A 20,469-nucleotide genomic window follows, 5' to 3' on the forward strand; every position below is an offset into this window, starting at 1 on the left:
AACATTTTCACAACCAGCTCTGATAATGTAGATATAAATTAACATTCTCACATCTTTCCTTCATTCAAGCAGTTTTACTTCCATCACTGACTACGCTCCTGGTTGGAGACTGTTTGTAATCATTAAAATCTCTTTGAAGATGTTCGGTTGTAATTTTGCCGAACATTGTGACAAAACTAGACACATTTCAGTTCAACTTTATAAGTACCACGTGTCATTTTTCTAGCCATAAAGAGCCTTAATATGGCATCTATATTGCAAATCTCAGGGTGACTGGCTGGTCTGGCTGAAACAGCCTAGAGAAACATGCAGAACTATTTAAGAATCTAAACTGTTAGCTGGAAGCTGTCAAGGAAGAGTTGAGGTGACCTCATTGCTTTAGTTAGTGGCAACAGGATTTTAAAAAGAGGTCAGGGTAAGGTTAAAAGTAATAGATAAAGATAGTGTCTTAGGGGAGAATTTGTATATATGAAGATGCTTTTCCTTCAGATCGATTCTGGTATATGTCACTGCCTTCAATTTCATGTGTCATAGCTTACATTTCCATTTTCTGTCAAAAATCATGATGCTAAACATAGTAGTATATGTTGGCAACTAAAGGACCAGCACTGAGTGGCTGTATTTAAACGGTGGTCAGAAACCTTCAGATTCCATTCCTTCTGTGTCTCACACCCTGAGATACAACCCAGTTCCCCAAGGAGAGCCAGGTGGCTGCTACAGCTGCAGGTCTAATCATTGAGCAAGAAAGCACCATGACCTGCTGACAGCTGCAGAAGGAATGTTGCTAATTCTCTCTCTACTATTGTGGAAGTGAAACTGAGGTAAATCCTGGCCCAAACAGCATTGATCCCTACTGCTCCTTTTCCCCCTTCCTTCGGACCTCCTGGGACATCAGAACATTTACCATTCACATGTTTAGCTACATCAAACTAACTAAGTCATCAAAGAGACATTGGATCAATACTGGAGCAATGTGAAAAAAGGTAAGCAAATCAAAATTTCACTGACATAAGGGGTATCACATCTCATATTTTATAGCAGTGCATGAGAAACTTTAAACTGTCAAAGAAACTTCATCCTGGCACTGCTACCAGGTCAGTTTTGCCCCATGATGATTTATATCTCAGTACCTTTGCAAGCACTTCTGTTTGGGTTGGCCTGCTCTTAATGTCTTTGGGCATTATTTCAGGATAAAGTGATTCACTCTAAAGAAAACTGAGTATCCCTCTATTGGAAGAGAGTTATTTTTCAAGTTTAATAATTATACATTTTCATCAGACGAAAACTGAATATTTGTTTTCTGTTGTTGTTTGCAAGGTGGCCTCACACTTACCTGGTATGAAGCTATGAAGGGTTTCATAATAGCAACCAGATCTGAGATAATTCATATTCTCAGAGAAGTTCATTTTGTACTGTATAACAGACATAAAAAAGGCACACAATGCTAAATTAATTTAGGTTTGAAGAAATAAAAATTGTGTTCTGTACCAGCTGGATCCTGGGAAGTATGAGTATTTAATTCTATCCTCATTGATGAAACACTGCTGAATCAGTAGTTCTGAAGAGACAAAACTTGCACACACTAATAGATAAAAAGTCTCTTGATAATCAGTGTGCCTGATATATTTTGCCACAAAATTTTTAAACTTAAAAAATCACAAAACAATACAAAATCATTTTAGCCTCTGTTGGTACAAAATGTTGTGCCATGATTCAGTGCAGTACAGAATAGTTTCCCAGCATGTATTCTGCAAAACAGATACTAGTGAAAAGTGTTCTGTGGTCAAATAAATTTGAATGATGTAGAATGAGCACAGTTAAACAGATGTTTCAGAGCTGCACTTTCTAGAGACTTTAATAAAGATACAAGCATAGAGATTCACCAATAGGAGGTATAGAGCATATAATATTTTCCAAATTCAGTTAGTCACAATCCCACTACTGCTTTTCCCAAAGCAGAGCATTTTGTGCAAACGGGTATCTTTCCCCTACCCCAGGAGCTCTTTGCGTTTTTATTTAAATATATGTAATTTGTAGGAATAATTATTAGCAATGCACAGTTATTGTGATCCTTGGAAATGAATAAACTATAACTCAACTTGATGTGATAACTACTATTTGTCTGCAGTAGAAAAAAAAATGAAAGCACAAATTGGCATGTAAAACCATTTACTTAGGGCAGCACAGGTAAATGACTATAAGAGTTCAATTTTCTTTTTTTGCATAGAGACTTCCTGATGAACCTGCTTTGATTTCTAACACATTTAGATTACAAAATTTTCTACAGAAAAATATTAGACAAAACACATAAACTGCATAGCTCTTATCATGAGCAGTTGTTCAGATACCAGTTCTGTTTTAATGGAACAGTGTGTTAAACAGTATGTGGGAGGGAAATTGATGCCAAATAAAATATCATTGACCATTCATAAAGCTATTGGAGAGTTTTGCAAAAGTTTGTAATTTCCAGGATAGAAAAATAGGTACAAAGAATTTTAAAGAGTTGGGTATAATTTGAAATTTATTTTTCTATTGATTACATTTCTAAACTCCCTTTAATTTGTTCATGCCAAATAAAAAGTCAACAATCCCTTTTGATGCTTCACAATAAAAAAATTAAAAAAAAAACCACACATAATCCATTATGACATTAATTTGGTAAATATTAATTCTAGACAATAATGCTTCTTTGGGAGGGTGATGAAACCATCAAGAAGTTATGTTTTGAAATCAGTTAATATAATTTTAAATGGTCACTTTTTAGATTCCATAGCTGTTACACAGTTGAAGAAATAAGAGGAAGAAAGTGAATCTATATGTAGCTTTGGAAATCTTTCTCAGTATTTAAAAAAATGTTTACGGTACTAAAAGACAGCCAAAGATTTTTCCTGAATAATTCTGAAAATGGACGCAGGTCAGACAGAGATTCTGGAACTAAAAAGCCCTTATAAAACTCCAAAATTATGAGCATCTGATTCTATCCAATTCATGTGAAGTGGAGTGCTCTGGTTCAAGAGTTTTCTTGTCATGCAATCAAAGGACGGAAACATTAAGATTGCAGATGTAGAGTGGTGACACACTGTAATTTCATACAGATCATAAGATGGTTTGGTGACATAAGAATTACTAGACCATGAGGCCTGGGGTCCATGAAATGGATTAAAGCTTTATTGCCCTTTGGAGTTCTGACAATGACAAATGCTCTCTCTGATGCTGGGATTATCTTGTCTGAACTTTTGTTTCCTTAGTTTCAGGTTACACTTTTTCCTTAACCATCTTCTAAGATCCCAAATAACTTCCGTGTTTTCTGTTATTGGAAGACATTTAGAAACACCCCCTTGTCTTATGCTTTCGCCTCTGGCATCATATCCATGCATAAGTCATTTTTAATTTCCAATATCCTGATGAAGGTTTTGAATGATAGACTTAATGATGTGATCACATGACCTAACTCCAAACTCCTATTCAAAACATGAAAGAAAGGAAAAGAATGAAAACAATGAGAGAGAATTTTTTTTTTTTAATGAGAGAGAATTTTAAATGAAAAATTCAGGCACAAAATATTGTGAATATTCGTTAATACAATTATTCAATTGCTGGCATCAATAAGCATACCTTTGACAGCAAGTTTTTATGGATGAGTCAAGGATATGTTATCTCACATGATATGTGTCTTTTCTACCATAACACTCATATAGACACACATGAAGACTTTCACGCATAAGATTTCTGATTTAAGTTGGAAATGAAGAATTTAAGTACATTCCAAAAAGTGTTTTGCAAATGTATTAATTTTTCTTTATTGAAACGAAAAAGGTAACACATAAGAAAAAGAAGAGGTTTTCTTTTTTTTTTTCTTTTGACTCAGAAACTGATGGAATTTTCTCTCTTCCTCTCATTCTGTCTTTGTCATTATCATGCATTGTGAAAACACTACTTCTGGTGAAATTAAGTGGGTGAAATATTTAATGAGAAAGGAGTTATATAGTACAACAATTCAGCAAAAATCAAGGACATTAACATTCAGTGTTTTTCTAGTACCTGATAAAAAGTGTGTGAAAATCTTGCAGATGGAAACACATTAAGGTATTACTTATTGCTAAAAATTTCCAGTAAGCAGGATTGGAAATTTTCTTCTAAAAGTTTTACTTCCCAACAGAGATTCAGACTGCATTTGAATGTATTTTCAATCCATTTATGCTTTAAAATTTTTAATAATTGAAGAGTTGTAGGTGTGAAATGAACTAACTCACCTGTTAGTTTTTCTGTTCTTCAAAAAATGCAAAACAACAATAGCATAACCTACCAACAAAATAGAAGTTATATCAGTTGGCACAACAAAGTGGCATAAACAGCAAAGTGGCATAAACATTATTTTTGGGAAGGCAGAGAGAGAGGTCAGCAAAAATGACTCCTTTTTCAGGTAGAATGTAGATTTTTAAAATTTTGGAGTAGAAATTTCCTGTGAATTGTGATTCATTATGAGGGGAAATTTTTAAGAATAAGGGGGGGATAGTTTCAAAATGGCGGAGGAGTAAGAAGTGGAGATCACCTTCCTCCCCACAAATACATCAGAAATACATGTGGAACACTCCTACAGAACACCTACTGAACGCTGGTAGAAGACCTCAGACTTCCCAAAAGGCAAGAAACTCCCCACGTACCTGAGTGTTCGGCTGACAGGGTCTTGGTGCTCCAGCTATGTGTTAGGCCTGAGCCGCTTAGGTGGGAGAGCCGAGTTCAGGACATTGGTCCACCAGAGACCTCCCAGCCCCATGTAATATCAAACAGCGAAAGCTCTCCCAGAGATCTCCATCTCAACACTAAGACCCAGCTCCACTCAACTACCAGCAAGCTACAGTGCTGGACACCCTATGCCAAACAACTAGCAAGATAGGAACACAGCCCCACCAATTATCAGAGAGGCTGCCTAAAATCATACTAAGGTCACAGACACCCCAAAACACATCACCAGATGCAGTCCCGCCCACCAGAAAGATAAGATCCAGTCTCATCCACCAGAACACAGGCAATAGTCCCTTCCACCAGGAAACCCACTGAACCAACCTTACGCACTGGGCGCAGACACCAAAAACAACGGGAACTATGAACATGCAGCCTGTGAAAAGGAGACTCCAAACACAGTAAGTTAAACAAAATGAGAAGACAGAGAAATACACAGCAGATAAAGGAGCAAGGTAAAACCCCACCAGACCAAACAAATGAAGAGGAAAACAGGACATTCAGGGTTTTAGAATGAAAGTCAAAATGTCGCTCACACCTACATCTCCATTTGTTTCTTCTCTAAAAATGGATGGCTTTCTTGAGCAAGCTAACAGTTCTTAGTCAAAAGGCATCTCCCACAGTTCAAAATGTAGTTTTCGTAGTAAAAGGAAAGCCAAGAAAGATTAAAAAATTTATGACAAGTGTAAATATGTTATAGACTACATTATGTATCATTGCATTTTTTTTTTTAATGGGCAGAGTACTTTATTTTTTTGGCTGTGTTGGGTCTTCATTGCTGAGCGTGGGCTTTCTCTAGTTGTGGCGAGTGGGGCTACTCTTCATTGCGATGCATGGGCTTCTCATTGCAGTGGCTTCTCTTGTTGTGGAGCATGGGCTCTAGGCACGCGGGCTCAGTTGTTGTGGCGCATGGGCTTAGTTGCTCTGCAGCATGTGGGGTCTTCCCGGACAAGGGCTCGAACCCATGTCTCCTGCATTGGCAGGAGGATTCTTAGCCACTGCGCTACCAGGGAAGCCCTGTATCATTGCATTTTAATGGAATTTCTAAAAAAGGAAAATCTATAGAGATAGAAAGCAGAACAGTATTTGCTTGGGTTTGGGATTGGGAGTTGGGAACTGCAAAAGGGTACAAGAGAAATTTCTGAAGTGAGGAAAGTATTCTAAAAACTGGATAGTAGCACGATTATAAATATTTACTAAAAATCATCAAAACTGTACACTTAAAATGGGTGAATTTTATAGTATGTAAATTATATCTCACCTATGAGATATAAAAACAAGTCATGAAGAACCTAAGGGTAAGATGGGAATAAAGACACAGACCTACTAGAGAATGGACTTGAGGATGTGGGGAGGGGGAAGGGTAAGCTGTGACAAAGTGAGAGCGTGGCATGGACATATATACATTACCAAACGTAAAATAGTTAGCTAGTGGGAAGCAGCCACATAGGACAGGGAGATCAGCTCGGTGCTTTGTGACCACCTAGAGGGGTGGGATAGGGAGGGTGGGAGGGAGGGAGATGCAAGAGGGAAGAGATATTGGAACATATGTATATGTATAGCTGATTCACTTCGTTATAAAGCAGAAAACTAACACACCATTGTAAAGCAATTATACTCCAATAAAGATGTTAAAAAAAAAAAAAACAAGTCACAGTGCAGAACTATGTTTGCATTTAGGGAATATCAATATCTTCACATCAGTGATAAATGTACCAATTTTGGCCTTTGCTCTATTTATGAACCTACACTCTTGAGAACAGTCTGTCATTATTGTTTCTATATCTTCCTCTCAAACTGTCAGTACCTAAAAAAGTAGACTCCTCCACCAGAGCAGAGACTCTCTGTATCTGTAGTGTATTACACACAGTACCTGGACACCCATAGATACTCAATAATATTTCTGTTGAGAAAATATGATGCATTTTGAAGGGTAAATACGAGCACTAGGAAGAGTAAATAAATATCAATATTTCTAACTCACTAGTCAATATACTTTCACTTAGATCGTCTAAATATATTCAACTCTACTGTTTGGAATTATTTGGAAACATAGTTGAACACTGCATTTAGCAATAAATGAGACTAGTGACAATTTACCCTTGAGAAAAACAAACGAAGACTAAAGTTTGCAATGTAGTTTACATTAACTCAGACATTTTCATTATTCAGGATTTTTTCAATAAAGTTTATCTTTGCATCAACAAAGAAAGGGTATCTTTTACAAATTATAAAGTGAAATCAACAATATACAATGTAATTGATTCAATAACTTTGCATATTTTAAATTTACTTTTTAGTGTTTGTGAGAGTTTCAATATTATCATTGTCCTTCCTATCTATTTAATATTACTATATCTGTTTAAAAGTGATTAAAATTTGATTTTGATTAAATGCTTATCATATATACTTATGATTAACTTATGATGAACATCTCTAAAGTAGGAAGAACTAGAATTTCGATATAGAACTATCAACATTTTGTGTTGTTAACTTATGAGGCATGTGGACATTTTGGATAGATTCATTAGGAATATTCTCAGATAAATCTAAGAGATTTGAATCTGAATCATATTACTTATAATAAAATATTTGGAAAAGTTACACATACAATTCAGCGAATACAAATTATAACCAAAACACGTAATTGAATACAAAAGTGAATTGCATTTAGAAATTGCAGACAATCTTTACAGTATTGAAAACCTGCAATTTGAAATATTATAGGCCCTGCGTATGGCTGACACACAATGAATATGAATAGAAATAAGGAAAAAGGAAGGGAAAGAGAGAGGAAGAAAAGCAATAAAGAAGAAAAGAGAGAGAAAGGTAAAATACAGACTCATCCATGTGTTTTTATTAGGAAGGAAAACAGTGGAACCCCAAGTAAAGCTGTGTATGGCCAACTTCATGATAAAAAACATGCTATTAGCTATATCATTAAGTGATGCAAAGATCCCTTGAAGGCAAAAATAGGGGCTAAGACAGATGTCCTTAATCATGAGAGTTCATACAAAAACATGCTCCATATGGTTCAGTACACAAGATGTATGGCTGAACTGGCCCAGGTACAAGAGGAATACACAGCTAGCAGTGGAGAAGAGGAAACAGCACAAGATCAGTGTCATTTTGATAATAGTGTTGATAGTATAACAGCTAATGAGAGCAGATCAACTAACAATGGCACATCTGTACATACAGGACTGAGTTTTTAATTTTTAAGTAGTGTTTTATAACCATGTAAATTTCAGTTGCTGCATACTCGTAAAACTAAAGAGGAGGCTTTTTCAAACTTCATCTTTTGATGTATGTGCCCATATCTTTACTAAGGGTAGAAAAAAATTGTTAAAATTCATTTTAGAACGAAAAGAAGAAATTGCATTCAGCCCTTTAGGAAACCGTCTGTCTTCTGCACATGTCTAAGTATCAAGTCATGTACTCTAGTTCTGTTATGAGATCAACTCCAGAGATCTGCATCTAACATTTTAATCTAATGCTTCCTGAAATAAGCAGTTACTGTTAAGAAAACCAATAAAAGTGCCTTTTGCCCACAATTTAATAAGGAGATTTCCACCATGGGTAAACAAATACAATCACAAAGCTACACAGGCTAAAACCCTGCATGAGAGCCATATTTTCTTCTCTAACAACCACACTGAATCAAACAGCTGGCCAACTTTTTTCCATGCACTTACTCTGTAGGATCAAATAGTTCTTTTAATCAGAATACAAATTTGCTGAATGAATCAGATCTTCTCAGAGCCTCACATTTTTTTCTTTTAATTGTTAAAAGATGTTGGAAACATTTTCAACCATTTCAGACTAAATCTAATAATTTATGTGTCCTACATAGCAGGAAACTGTGCTCATGGAGTGGCCATTTACCACACTTAACATCTCCTCATTTTAAACAACATTTCCAGGCCTTTAAGTGTATGTAGTCCACTGTAAACCAGGAATATATGGCCTATAATTTAATACCAGGAAACGGAAATTGAGTTTTTTATTATTTAAGTTGGGACTGAAAATTAGCTTCCATAGAAAGTCAAGATATTCTATTTCACTGAAGGAAGCTTTCTACCTTATATACTTTTTATTATTACGCACTTCAAATGTCAAAAACAAAAGTCAGTTTAGTAGCAATGAGAAATAGGAGAAAGCTTGTTCTGTATTTTGAAAATAATTATTGATCAGTTTTAATGTAAAAAGTTATTATCAGAGTTGACCAAACATTTAACAATGGTTCCCAAATGTCTTCCCAAAATTTACCTTTTGTGCTCACTTCCTGCAGAGTTCAATTTTGGTGAACATAAATCCTAAAACCAGGCTTTTCACTGGACCAAGTTAAGTAAATAGGGAAAAGAAAAGTGCTTTTTGAGTAGGTAAACTAAGGAAAACACCTTATCTATAATATTCCATTTTATTTTTCAAACTGTATTAGCTTGATATAATTATTTTATATACATCGTGAATAAATTGAATCTCTAGAATTCAGCCAGCACTGAGTTCATCTAATAAAAATACCTAAGGGTCTTGAACTCAGGTTTGTTTGACTCTAAATCCTGATTCCTTTCCACCACAGTACTTTTTAACAAGCATAAGAGGAAGTACTTACAGTGACATACAATATCTGATGATATTCATGTTTATTCACTTATCCATTCAAAGTAGTCACTTTTAAATAGCTCTTTAGTGTTCAAAATACCTGGGAACATATAAATAAATCTTTTACCCAATCCTCCAGAAGTGCAATAACTAAGGGTGCCCTTTAGACTGTTCCAGAATGTAGAAAACTAAGAAAAATGCAGTTTACTCAATGAATGTGGGTTTATTTAATGATTCATGGATTGTGGGAAGAGCAAATCATCTTAGCATCTGAACTCTACAAGAGTCAAAAAGGACTAACATTTTTTTTGGCTTCAGCATTAACTTCAACATTCATCTTCACTACATTCTTTTCCTTTCTATTTCACCAACATGTCCAAGGGCCTGAAATCATGCCTGACACAGAGTAGGTATCCTAAAACAAGCAAACAGGCAAAAAACACAGTATTTGTTGCTTAAATGCGTGGACTTTTTGTCTTCTGTTAGTACTAATAGATAACTCAGCTAATTTCATGCTTTTGTTTTTATTGTCTCAGTTGTTCAGTGATCTACAACCAAGTAAACAAATCACAGATGTGAACTTACATTACAGCAGTGGTTTTTACAAAATTTAAAGCCATTGATACCTTTACTAATATAGTAAAAATATAAAAAATACAAAAATTAAATGAAGATGCTTTTTTTGGAAGAGGAAAGAATTAGCAGAATTCCTCCCATGTGTCAAATAATCCAGAATTATTACAAACAGTCAAGAGGGGACTGAACTGTTTTCAATTAACTCCTTATACTCTGGACAGGTCAGTGCAAAAAACTCTGCTCAGTAGCATGAATAATAAATCATCTTTAATATTAATTCCTATAGAAATATATGACCATCTCAAAAATTATTTTACCTGATATACATACCTATATACATACCTATATATTCATTCTTTTTCACTTAAAAAATCAGTACATGTAGCAAGGACATACGGGGTTTTCTTTCATATGTAGCACTATAACTTTCAAATGATAATAAATGTATAATACTGAATTATACATTATACTAAAATACGGAATATTTATCACATATTAAAGAATGTTAGAATATGAAGGACCTATAGAAAGCATCTAGACCAATTTTCATTTCATATAGGTAAAATAAAGATACATTTGTTCACCTAAACATTATCAGAATTTATATAAATGTTCAGAGTTACAAATGTTTATTCTACTACTTTGAGCAACTACTAAGAAAATTGTACAGTGTTATACTCAAAAACATTAAAAAAAACCCAAAACATAATTCTAAATAACATATTAAGTTATAAGAAGGCAAGAAAAGAGAAAGAGCAGAATGAGAACAGTGAGAAAACACAGAAAAAAATAGTAAATTGGTAGACTTAAGTCACAATATAATTAATTTACAAATAAGTTATCTAAATACACCAATTAAAAGACAGAGATTGGCAAAGTGGATACTAAATCAAGACCCAACTATATGGAGTTTACAAAAAATTTGCTTCAAATATAATGACACAGGTATGCTATTAATAAAATGATTAAAGAAAATATATTACACAAAAATTAATTTTAAAAAACAAGAGTAACTAATTTTATATCAGATAAAGTGACTTCAGAACAAAGAAAATTAGTAGGGAAAAAGAAAGGTATTGCTTGATAATAAAAGGACCAATTTACCAAGAAGACATAATTATCCTAAATGTGCCTGCACCAACAACAGAACTTCTCAATACATGGAGCAAAAATGGACGGAACTGAAAGAAGAAGTAAGAAAATTCTTGATTATAGTTGGGGACTTCAAAACCCCACTCTAGGCAATGTAAAGAGAAATAGACAAAATTGAGCAATAATATAGAATATCTGAAAAGCACTAATAACCAACAAGATCTAATACACATTGATAAAAAATACTCCACCCAATGACAGCATTCTATTGATGGGTCCATGGATCATTTACCAAGACAGACCATACCTTGGGTCATGAAAGAAACCTGAACAAATTTAAAAGAATATAAATCATATAGTGTATATTCTTTAATTATTATAGAATCAAATAAGAAATCAATGGCAGAAAGACAGCAGGAAAATCATTTGAAAATTAAACAACATACTTCTAAATAATTCATGGTTGAAAGAATGTCTCAAAGGAAACAACATATACATGGAATTGAATGAAAAGTAAAATAAAATGTATCAATATTAGTGAGATGTGCCTAAAGTAATGATAAAAGAAAAATTTATAGAACAATATTTTTATTTTAAATGGAAGGAAAGACTTCAAATTAATAATTTAAGCTCTTAGTTCAAGAAACTAGAAAAAGAAGAGCCAAAAAAAAACACAACAAAACAAAAACAAAAACAACTCCAAAGAAAGTAGGAGGAAAGAAATAATAAAGAGAGAAAATACCAAGGAAAATCAAAATAAAAAACAATAGAGAAAATCAATGACACAAAAGATGGTTCTTCCTCAAAAAAGCAATAAACATGTTAAACTTCTAGAAAGACTAATGAAAATGAAAATAGTAAAGATGCAAATCATAAATGTTAGTAATAAAACAACTAGTATTCCAGACCCCATACTTATTAGAAACAAGAGAATACTACAAACTACTTTACACTCATAAATGTGACAACTCATTAAAATGGGTACATTTCTCAAAGACTGCAAATTACCAAAGCTCAACAAAAGTGAGATAGATAAACTGAATAGTCCCACAACCATTAAATAAATTGAATTAATAATTTAAGATCTGCAGAGAAATAAACTTCCAGGCCTAGATAATTTCACTGGAGAATTATATGAACACTTAAAGATGAATTAATATGATTTTATACAATCTTTTCTAGAAATGAAAGAGGAAGAAATAATCTTCAACTTATTTTATGAAGACTGACACCAAAAGCCCAACAAAAAAATTAGAGAAAAAATAAAGAAGTGAAAGAAAGGAAAGTACATCTACATGTCTCTCATGAACTCAGATGCAAAATTCTTGACAAAACGTTAGTGTTGAATCCAGCAATGTATTAAATAATTATATCCCATGAACAAGAGAGATTTGTTCAAGGTATGAAAAGCTGGTTCAATATTCAAAAATCAATCAGTAAAATCACCTATAAACAGGCTAAAGAAGAAAATCACATGATCCTACCAACTGAGAAGAAAAACAACGTTTGAAAAATTCTAACACCTCTTTATGAAAAAACTCAGAAAACTAAGAGTAGAGGAGAAGTTCCTCAACTTGATAAAAAGCACCACAACATATTTTACAGCTAACATCATACTTATGATAAAAGACTGAATACTTTATCCCTAAGACTGGCAATAAGGCAAGGATGCTTACTCACCACTCTTATTTAACATAGTACTAGAATTGTAGCAAGAAAAATAAGGAAGGAAAAGAAATTAAGGACATATAGATTGGAGAGGAAGATATAAAATTGTTATTGTTACTATTTTTAGATGACATGATTATCTACATAGAAAAGTCCAAAGCATATATAAAAAGTTAAAACTTAGCAGTAATAAATGAGTTCAATAAGGTAGCAGGTTATAAAATCAAAACACAAAAATAATCATTTTCTAGAAACCAATAATTAACATGTGGAACTGAATTAAAATCAAATTATCATTTATATTTGTGCCAAAGAAAGTGAAATACTTAGGTATAAATTAAACAAAACCTATGCAGGTTCTCAATGATGAAAATTACAAAATACTGATGAAAGACATCAAAGAAAACTTAAGTAAATAAACATACCATGCTCATAGATTGGAAAACTCAAGATAGTAAAGATATCAATTCTACACAAATTATCTATAGATTTAGTAAAAAAAATTTAAAAACCTATCAAATTTCACCATATAGTATATGCATTTTCACACAAGTTGCAATATTTACTTAAGAAGCAACATTTAATTATTTTATATCCTTGAAGATACTTACATCCCAATCTTTCTATATAGTCATTCTTAACCAAGGGAGGGCAGAGGACAAGGGAGTTGATCTCTACTCTGCAGCATGATAAAAATATCTCCCATTGAGACAAATGTTAGGCAGGTTTGCTTGCAGCCCATTTAAAAAAACTGCTTCTTTAAACACAGGTGTCCTTACCTTCAACACAACCCACTGCATATGCAGGTATGACCTTGCTCTCTTTGTCCTCTCTGTGGAAATCAGGGCTTGGGAAACCAGCATGTGAAAATGATAACACTCTGTCTATTGCTATCACTAGAATGCCAAATTATCCATTGTCTCCAACCCAGAAACATCATGTCTCCCATCAGTATCTGTGAAAGTGTGACAGGCTAACCAGTTGGCTTGTAAGAAGGGTAAAACCTCAGACTCCACAATTCTTGATAGGTTTCTTTCTCCTTCCCCTCCCTTGGATGCTTGTACTTGGAACTAGCCATGGTGCTATGAAGCAGCCCAGTCCACAAAGACAGGCCATGTGTGAGTGTTCCAGCCAATAGTCCAGCTATGTCCCCAAATGGCAGCCAATATTAATAAATAGACATGAGTGAATGGGCCTTTGGATGATTTCAACCCCCAGGCTTTGAGTCTTCTGAGGGCCAGACAACTTGTTTCTCTGCTCTATGCCATGTGTGAATTCCTGACCCACAGAAAACTTGAGATAATGACTTTAAGAGATTTAGTGTTTTAAGTCACTAACTGAAGTTCTGTAACCATAGTAACTGAAACTTGCCTTAAAAACAAATAAAAACACTTTGCTTTAATATTTCTTGATTTCTTATGTACATGCTCTTTTAGAAGAAAAGAATTTCTCAAAAAAATTTAATCTTATTCTTGACTTTGGCATTTACTAATCCTTTAAATATTAGTAAGTCATATATATATGATCCCTTCCTTCACAGCAGGGAGATATAATAAGATTCTTTTGTTACCCATAGTGATATTGCATTAAAATATTTATCATTCAATAAACAGTAAGCAGTTTATTTTATGGATTAGGCCATGAACCAGGTTATACATTAGATTAGACTTGTCTTACAAAACACTCTTTCTAAATATTTGAGAGAAACATTTATCTAAGTGGAACTAAATTGTATATTATTCAGAGTATCCATGCCATATTAGTTGAAAAAGGTAATATTACTCATTTGTCCTCCAATAATATTTTTTAAATTAATTCAATAAATACTGTGTGCCTACTTATCTATTGTGTGCCTGACACTGTATTAGACATTTGATAAATGATCCATCACTATTACACTAAATATTATGTGTCATGCTAGAGGCTTCCATGATCAAAGGATGCCTCAAACTGAACTGTAGCCAATTAAACAAAGAAAAAATTCCCATTTGTAAAATGTCTCTGAAAATGAAACTGGGAACAATTTAATCTATTTGATTCTGGAAGCACATACTAAACATTCATATGCTGAAATGATTTTATTACCCTAAGATATCATTGTAACATGATGTTAATATTTCATAGAGTATGAATATATATATATATATGATCTCTAGTGTCAGAAACATGGAACAAAATTGAATATTAAGGGATCTCTAGCCCAAGATAAATAATAATATTGGCAAATTGATCATTCTCTGAAGGAGAGTATTCAAATGAATTTTAACTATGGTCTTTTCCCATATTTGTGTTGCTGAGTTGCTGATATGAAATATATGTTTATTATATAAAGCATACCTATGGCAGTTAAATTCAGATAGTGTTATCTATAACAATTTGTATTGGCTTCCTCCCAAGGCTTTTGATTTGCCATGTATGAGAATAAATGAGAACCATATGAAAGTCAACAAGTTCTTGATAGTACATGACATTCTGTGTTCTCTCATCCTTGATTTCAGCAAACGTTCCAAGGTTTTGGCTTCCATCATTGAGGGTGATGGGCTTCAAAAATGTAAGGGCTTTTTTCTTGGCTTCAGATAAGAATCCCAAACTTAACACACTTCCATAAATCATTGGTGTGGAAATCTGTCAGAAAATAGCACAAGAGTACTACTTTTTCCTTGTGGTATTTGGTTTTTCCAAATTAGATTATTTGTTGAATGTTCAAGGGAGCATGTTTGCTTGAAGGGTTCACCATATGTCAGACAAATCTTATACTCTTGAAATGGAGTTCACAGAAGTGAAATCAAGGGTAACTGCCTGTTCCTTCCTCTACCACAGTAGTAAGAATCAAAGGATTCTGCAGAAATGTGTTCTGCTAGAGAGTCACTGAGTAACATCATGCACATTGAAAAGTGGCAAATGGGAGACTATGCAAGATCTTAAATCCAGGATGCATTTCATAATTGTTCTTCAGATTTTTATCCTCATTAGTAATATTATACTGACAGGTAATAAAGTGTAGTCATTCAGAATAAGGGTCTTAGAGTTGATTTTTGACTTCAGTTCTACTTGATAGCTGTACAAACTTGTATGATTATTAACTACTCTAAGCCTCAACCTATAAAGTAGATAATAACACACTCATATCACAGGACTGTTGGGGAAAATTAAATAAAATAATATATATTAAGTGCTTAGAACACAATAATGCTTAATTGATAATAGCATTTGGAACAGGAAAACCTAATAATACATATATATGTACATATATGTAATAGAAATTATGAATCAGGTTTAAAATTCTTATTTATTGTTATTACTGTTGTCACTTTTATTAATTCTAATTTAAGTGGAAAATTATCCTTGTTCAAAAGAACAAAGAAGATAGCCCACTTAGTGGGAAAATTTGATTTAATTATGACTATTCTCCATCAACTTGTAACTTGGTTTTCCCAGAGAATTTCAGGGTGAGGACTTCTGTAAACTCCAAAATCTTTGTTTTATAGTGTATTTAACTCTACCACTTATTTTCCTGAATTGTGTCTAGATCCCCTGGGTCTAGAATGTGAATCCCAGATGCCCTATAAGAAGGATAGTTTTTAGTACGCATGTTGACGTTATTTGTACATAGTAAGAGAGTAGAAAGGATCAGAATAGTTTTGGCATTTACCTTGTTAAATTTTTATAGCTAAGCTCTGGTTCAAGGGTCTACTTAAATGACTTAACTGCACTAAGAAAAATGAGAGCATTGAGACCTATGAAAGGAGTCCACAAAATTCTATGAAAATGAACCAGTTCTAGGAGAAATCAGTATGTTTAATGATCCAAGATACACAACTGGAACATTAACTAGTTTTTATTGACCTGAAGAAAATTTATACTTTTTCTTATAAGAACAAAAAATATTCAGGGACATCCCTCTTTATTATATTATCAAAAATAGTTTTAATACTTTAAATCAAAAAATTTTGAATGCTTATTTTATACCAGGCATTGCAATGGGCAAGGGGACAGAGTGATTTACAACGCATAGTTCCTGTTCAAGGAACCCTCAGCCAGGAGCGGGGATGGGGCATAAAGAAGAGGCAACTTCAGTATAAGATGATAAGTGCTGTGTAGGCTCAATCACAGGGTTCTTTTGCTGCATACACACACACACACACACACAAAGGACACCTAACTCAGTGCTGGGAAGATAAGGAGACCTGAAGAATGAATAGAGATTGGCTCGGTGATTCTGGACAAATGAACAGAAAGTTCAAAGGCTCTGATGCATAAAAAAGAAACAAAAAAACATGTGGCATATTCAGAGAACCGCAAGTGGTTCAGCACAGTTGTATACAATATGAAGAGATAGTGGACAGACAGGAGAATATAGAGAGAAGTAGGGTTTTATTCCAGGCAGGTCTTATGTACCAATACTAAAGAGTATTCTGTGTTCTAGAAATGATAAGTTGGCAGCTGCAGGCTAAGTTCAGCACTTAGCTGTGTCTTCCTCATTATTAGATGGGTGATCACATTTAAAATATATAAAAAATTCTCACAAAAACTCAGATCAGAAATTCTCTTGAAAGGTCAGGAATTAACACTGGATTCTTGTAGCCTTATTGCTGAGAAGCTGCTTCTGGAGGAACGAAGGGTGCTTTTACGGGTCACCACACTGCACTTGCTTCACTCTTATATAACCTGCCAGACCCCTGAGGCATTTGCATTTGCAAGTATCCTGAGGAGAAACTACAAAACTAAATTTGCTTCAGTATATTAGTCTGACTGATATTGGAGATATCAGGGCTGGAGTCAGATGAATTACTTAAGAGATTCCTTCGGTAATCTAGACAGATAATGGGGGCCCAACAGAGGCTGTGGAGAGATGTAAAGAAGCAGACACCCAGAAGGAATTAGACCTGCAAGAAACTTTTTGGTGGGCATGCCGGTGAAGGATTGGGACAGGGGAGAACAGAAGGCTTGGAGAGCTTACAGATTGAAATACAGGTCTGACACCTATGAGAAGAAAGAGCAAAGGATGGGGATTGGATAGGAAGCTCAGACTGCAGTGCAGCTCTGGGAACACCTCAGCCAGGATGATTGCAGCAAGAGATTCAAAATTGCTTGTTGAAGGAGTCTGTTGCTTGAGAAGAAATGGCCTGGAACTAGTACCCTCACCACGCTTCACGACCTGGTATAAACTAGGCTGGGGATTTTGAAAACACAACAGTTTGAGTTTGTCAGCTAATTGCTCTCCTTCTAATAAATTCTTTCTTGATATGAGATCTGAACAGTGAATGCCCATAGCAGACACAGTTACCACTAATATATTGGATTCAAGTAATGAGAAAAAAGAGTTCAAAATGGTTGCCTGTAGAGAAGAAGAAATGGGTGGCTTTAGCAAGAGACTGATGTTTCAATCATAGCCTTTTGCTTCTAACACATTATATACGTGAGAAGAAGGACTTGTAGCAGAGATGGCTATGTGGATTCCAAAAGCTCTTTCCTTTTCTATGTGAGCACACTACTTGCCCCACACTCTCTTTCAGTCAAGTGTAGCGGTATGATTGAGTTCTAGTCCGTGGAGAGAGGTAGTGATGTGTGCCACTCACAAGCAGGGCTCATGACATCTGCCACAGACAATCCTCCCTTCCACTTTACTGGCTGGGAGCAAAGGATTCCAAGGCTTTACACTCCACAAGATGGAGAGAGTGTGGGATTTGGATCATTGTTAAGTGAGGCCACATGGAAAACGACTACTTTGGGTTATTCTCTGTCTAAAATTGTATTTTTTAGTATGGTAATCTACAGGTCCATCTATGTTGCTGCAAATGGCATTATTTAATTCTTTTTAATGACTGAATAAAGTGAGTCAGACAGAGAAAGACAAATATCATATGATATTGCTTATATGAGGAATCTAAAAAAACTGATACAAACGAGCTTATTTACAAAACAGAAACAGACTCACAGACTTAGAGAATGAACTTACGGTTAACCGGGGGGAAGTGTTGGGGGGAGGGATAGATTGGGAGTTTGGGACTGACATGTACACCCTACTATGTTTAAAATAGATAACTAACAAGGACCTCCTGTATAGCACAGGGAACTCTGCTCAATACTCTGTAATAACCTAAATGGGAAAATAATTTGAAAAAGAGTAGAAACGTGTATATGTATAATTGAATCACTCTGCTATACACCTGAAACTAACACAATATTGTTAATCAACTATACTCCAATAAATAAAAAATTTAAAAAAATAATAGAGATAAAATTGTATTTTTCATAATTTAAGCTGTTGACGCTTGGAGATTTGTTATAGCAGCTAACATTAACCTAAAAAAGGTGGTCCAAGATAAAGATACATGTATATATACCACAAAAAGATATATAGATCTCTACATGATATCAGAGACACCTTTTTCCTTTGAATTCTTTTTTCTAAAGCTTCAGACTCACATCTTCAACAATTGTGAACTTATTAAGGTTTGGCTAGCAACATAAATTTAGCAGACTCATAATGTCAAAGTAACCTCTCCTTATTCCCTCCTTCTAACAATAGTGCCATCATTTCCACAAACATTCCAGACATTTTATGATTCACTTTGATTCTTACCTGTGGAACAACTCTCATGTCAAGTTGGTAAATTCTGTTAATCCTCCTTTCTTTCTGTGTCTTTGTATGCATCCTGTTCTCTATATTCTATTACCACCATCCTAGAGTAAGTGAAGAGCTTCTTGCCTACAACACTAATACAGATTCCTAACATCATATAGTCTACTTAACCTACAGCCGTTCCCAAATCATTTTTGCAAATGGGCACTGTCACTGTCCCCAGAGCATTTTGGGGATTACAGTAGCAATTATATTATGGAAAGAACACAGAAAAGGGGGATTCTAGTTTGAAATATCTGTTTATCTATTTATTAGGGTTACCTTGGGAAGGTGACGTGGACATTCTGATCCTTGATTGCCTCATCTATTAAAAGTGGCTAAATCTATTCACAGGATTGTTGCAAAATTTAATGGAATAACTTGTAAATGGTGAAAGCAAAACACCTGTCTCATAATAGTACTTAAAACATAGTTATTGAATGAATAAATATATTCTTCTTTACCTGCTCCCTTTATCTCCTGCTTACAAGTTATTCTCTACTCCACTCAACATGATTGAATGCTATTTCTCCTTCAGGGAAAGCTCCAACCTGATCTATTTTGTGACTTCACCTCTATGGAAATCTTGATCACTCATCTTATCTTGCCCCATACTGTGAGTTAGCAATGGTTTTCATATATAATCATTTTCTTTAAATAGGTTGCAAATGACTAGGGATCTACTTTATACAAAGTACCAAGTGTTTCTTAGAATATTATTTGAAGTTTCAGTTCATTGGTTGTTTTTAATTTTTGTTTTATCTGGCCCATTCAGAATTCCTTTCTTCTTTTTTCATAAATGATATTCTGACTTTCTTTTGGACATAAACCACTCTGACACCTCTGATCCCTGTGGATCAGTTTCACATGATCCCACCCACTATCTCCAACGGCAGGCTCAGGACTAAGAACTACCAATCTAAGTCATTCATTTTCTTGTCCAAAGGGATTCAGACAGGGCTTGTGAGCCAAGTAAGGCTCCATGACTTCTACTGGAACAACTGAGGGACAGTAATTCTCTCACAGGAATTATAATGCAGAATTATATTAACTAGAAAACAAATACTGTACGCTAACACATATATATGGAATCTAAAAATAAAAATAAAAAAGGTTCTGCTAAACCTAGGGGCAGGACAGGAATAAAGACACAGACGTAG

This window comes from Stenella coeruleoalba (genome assembly GCF_951394435.1).
Source record: "Stenella coeruleoalba genome assembly, chromosome: 5".
Classification (NCBI taxonomy): domain Eukaryota; kingdom Metazoa; phylum Chordata; class Mammalia; order Artiodactyla; family Delphinidae; genus Stenella; species Stenella coeruleoalba.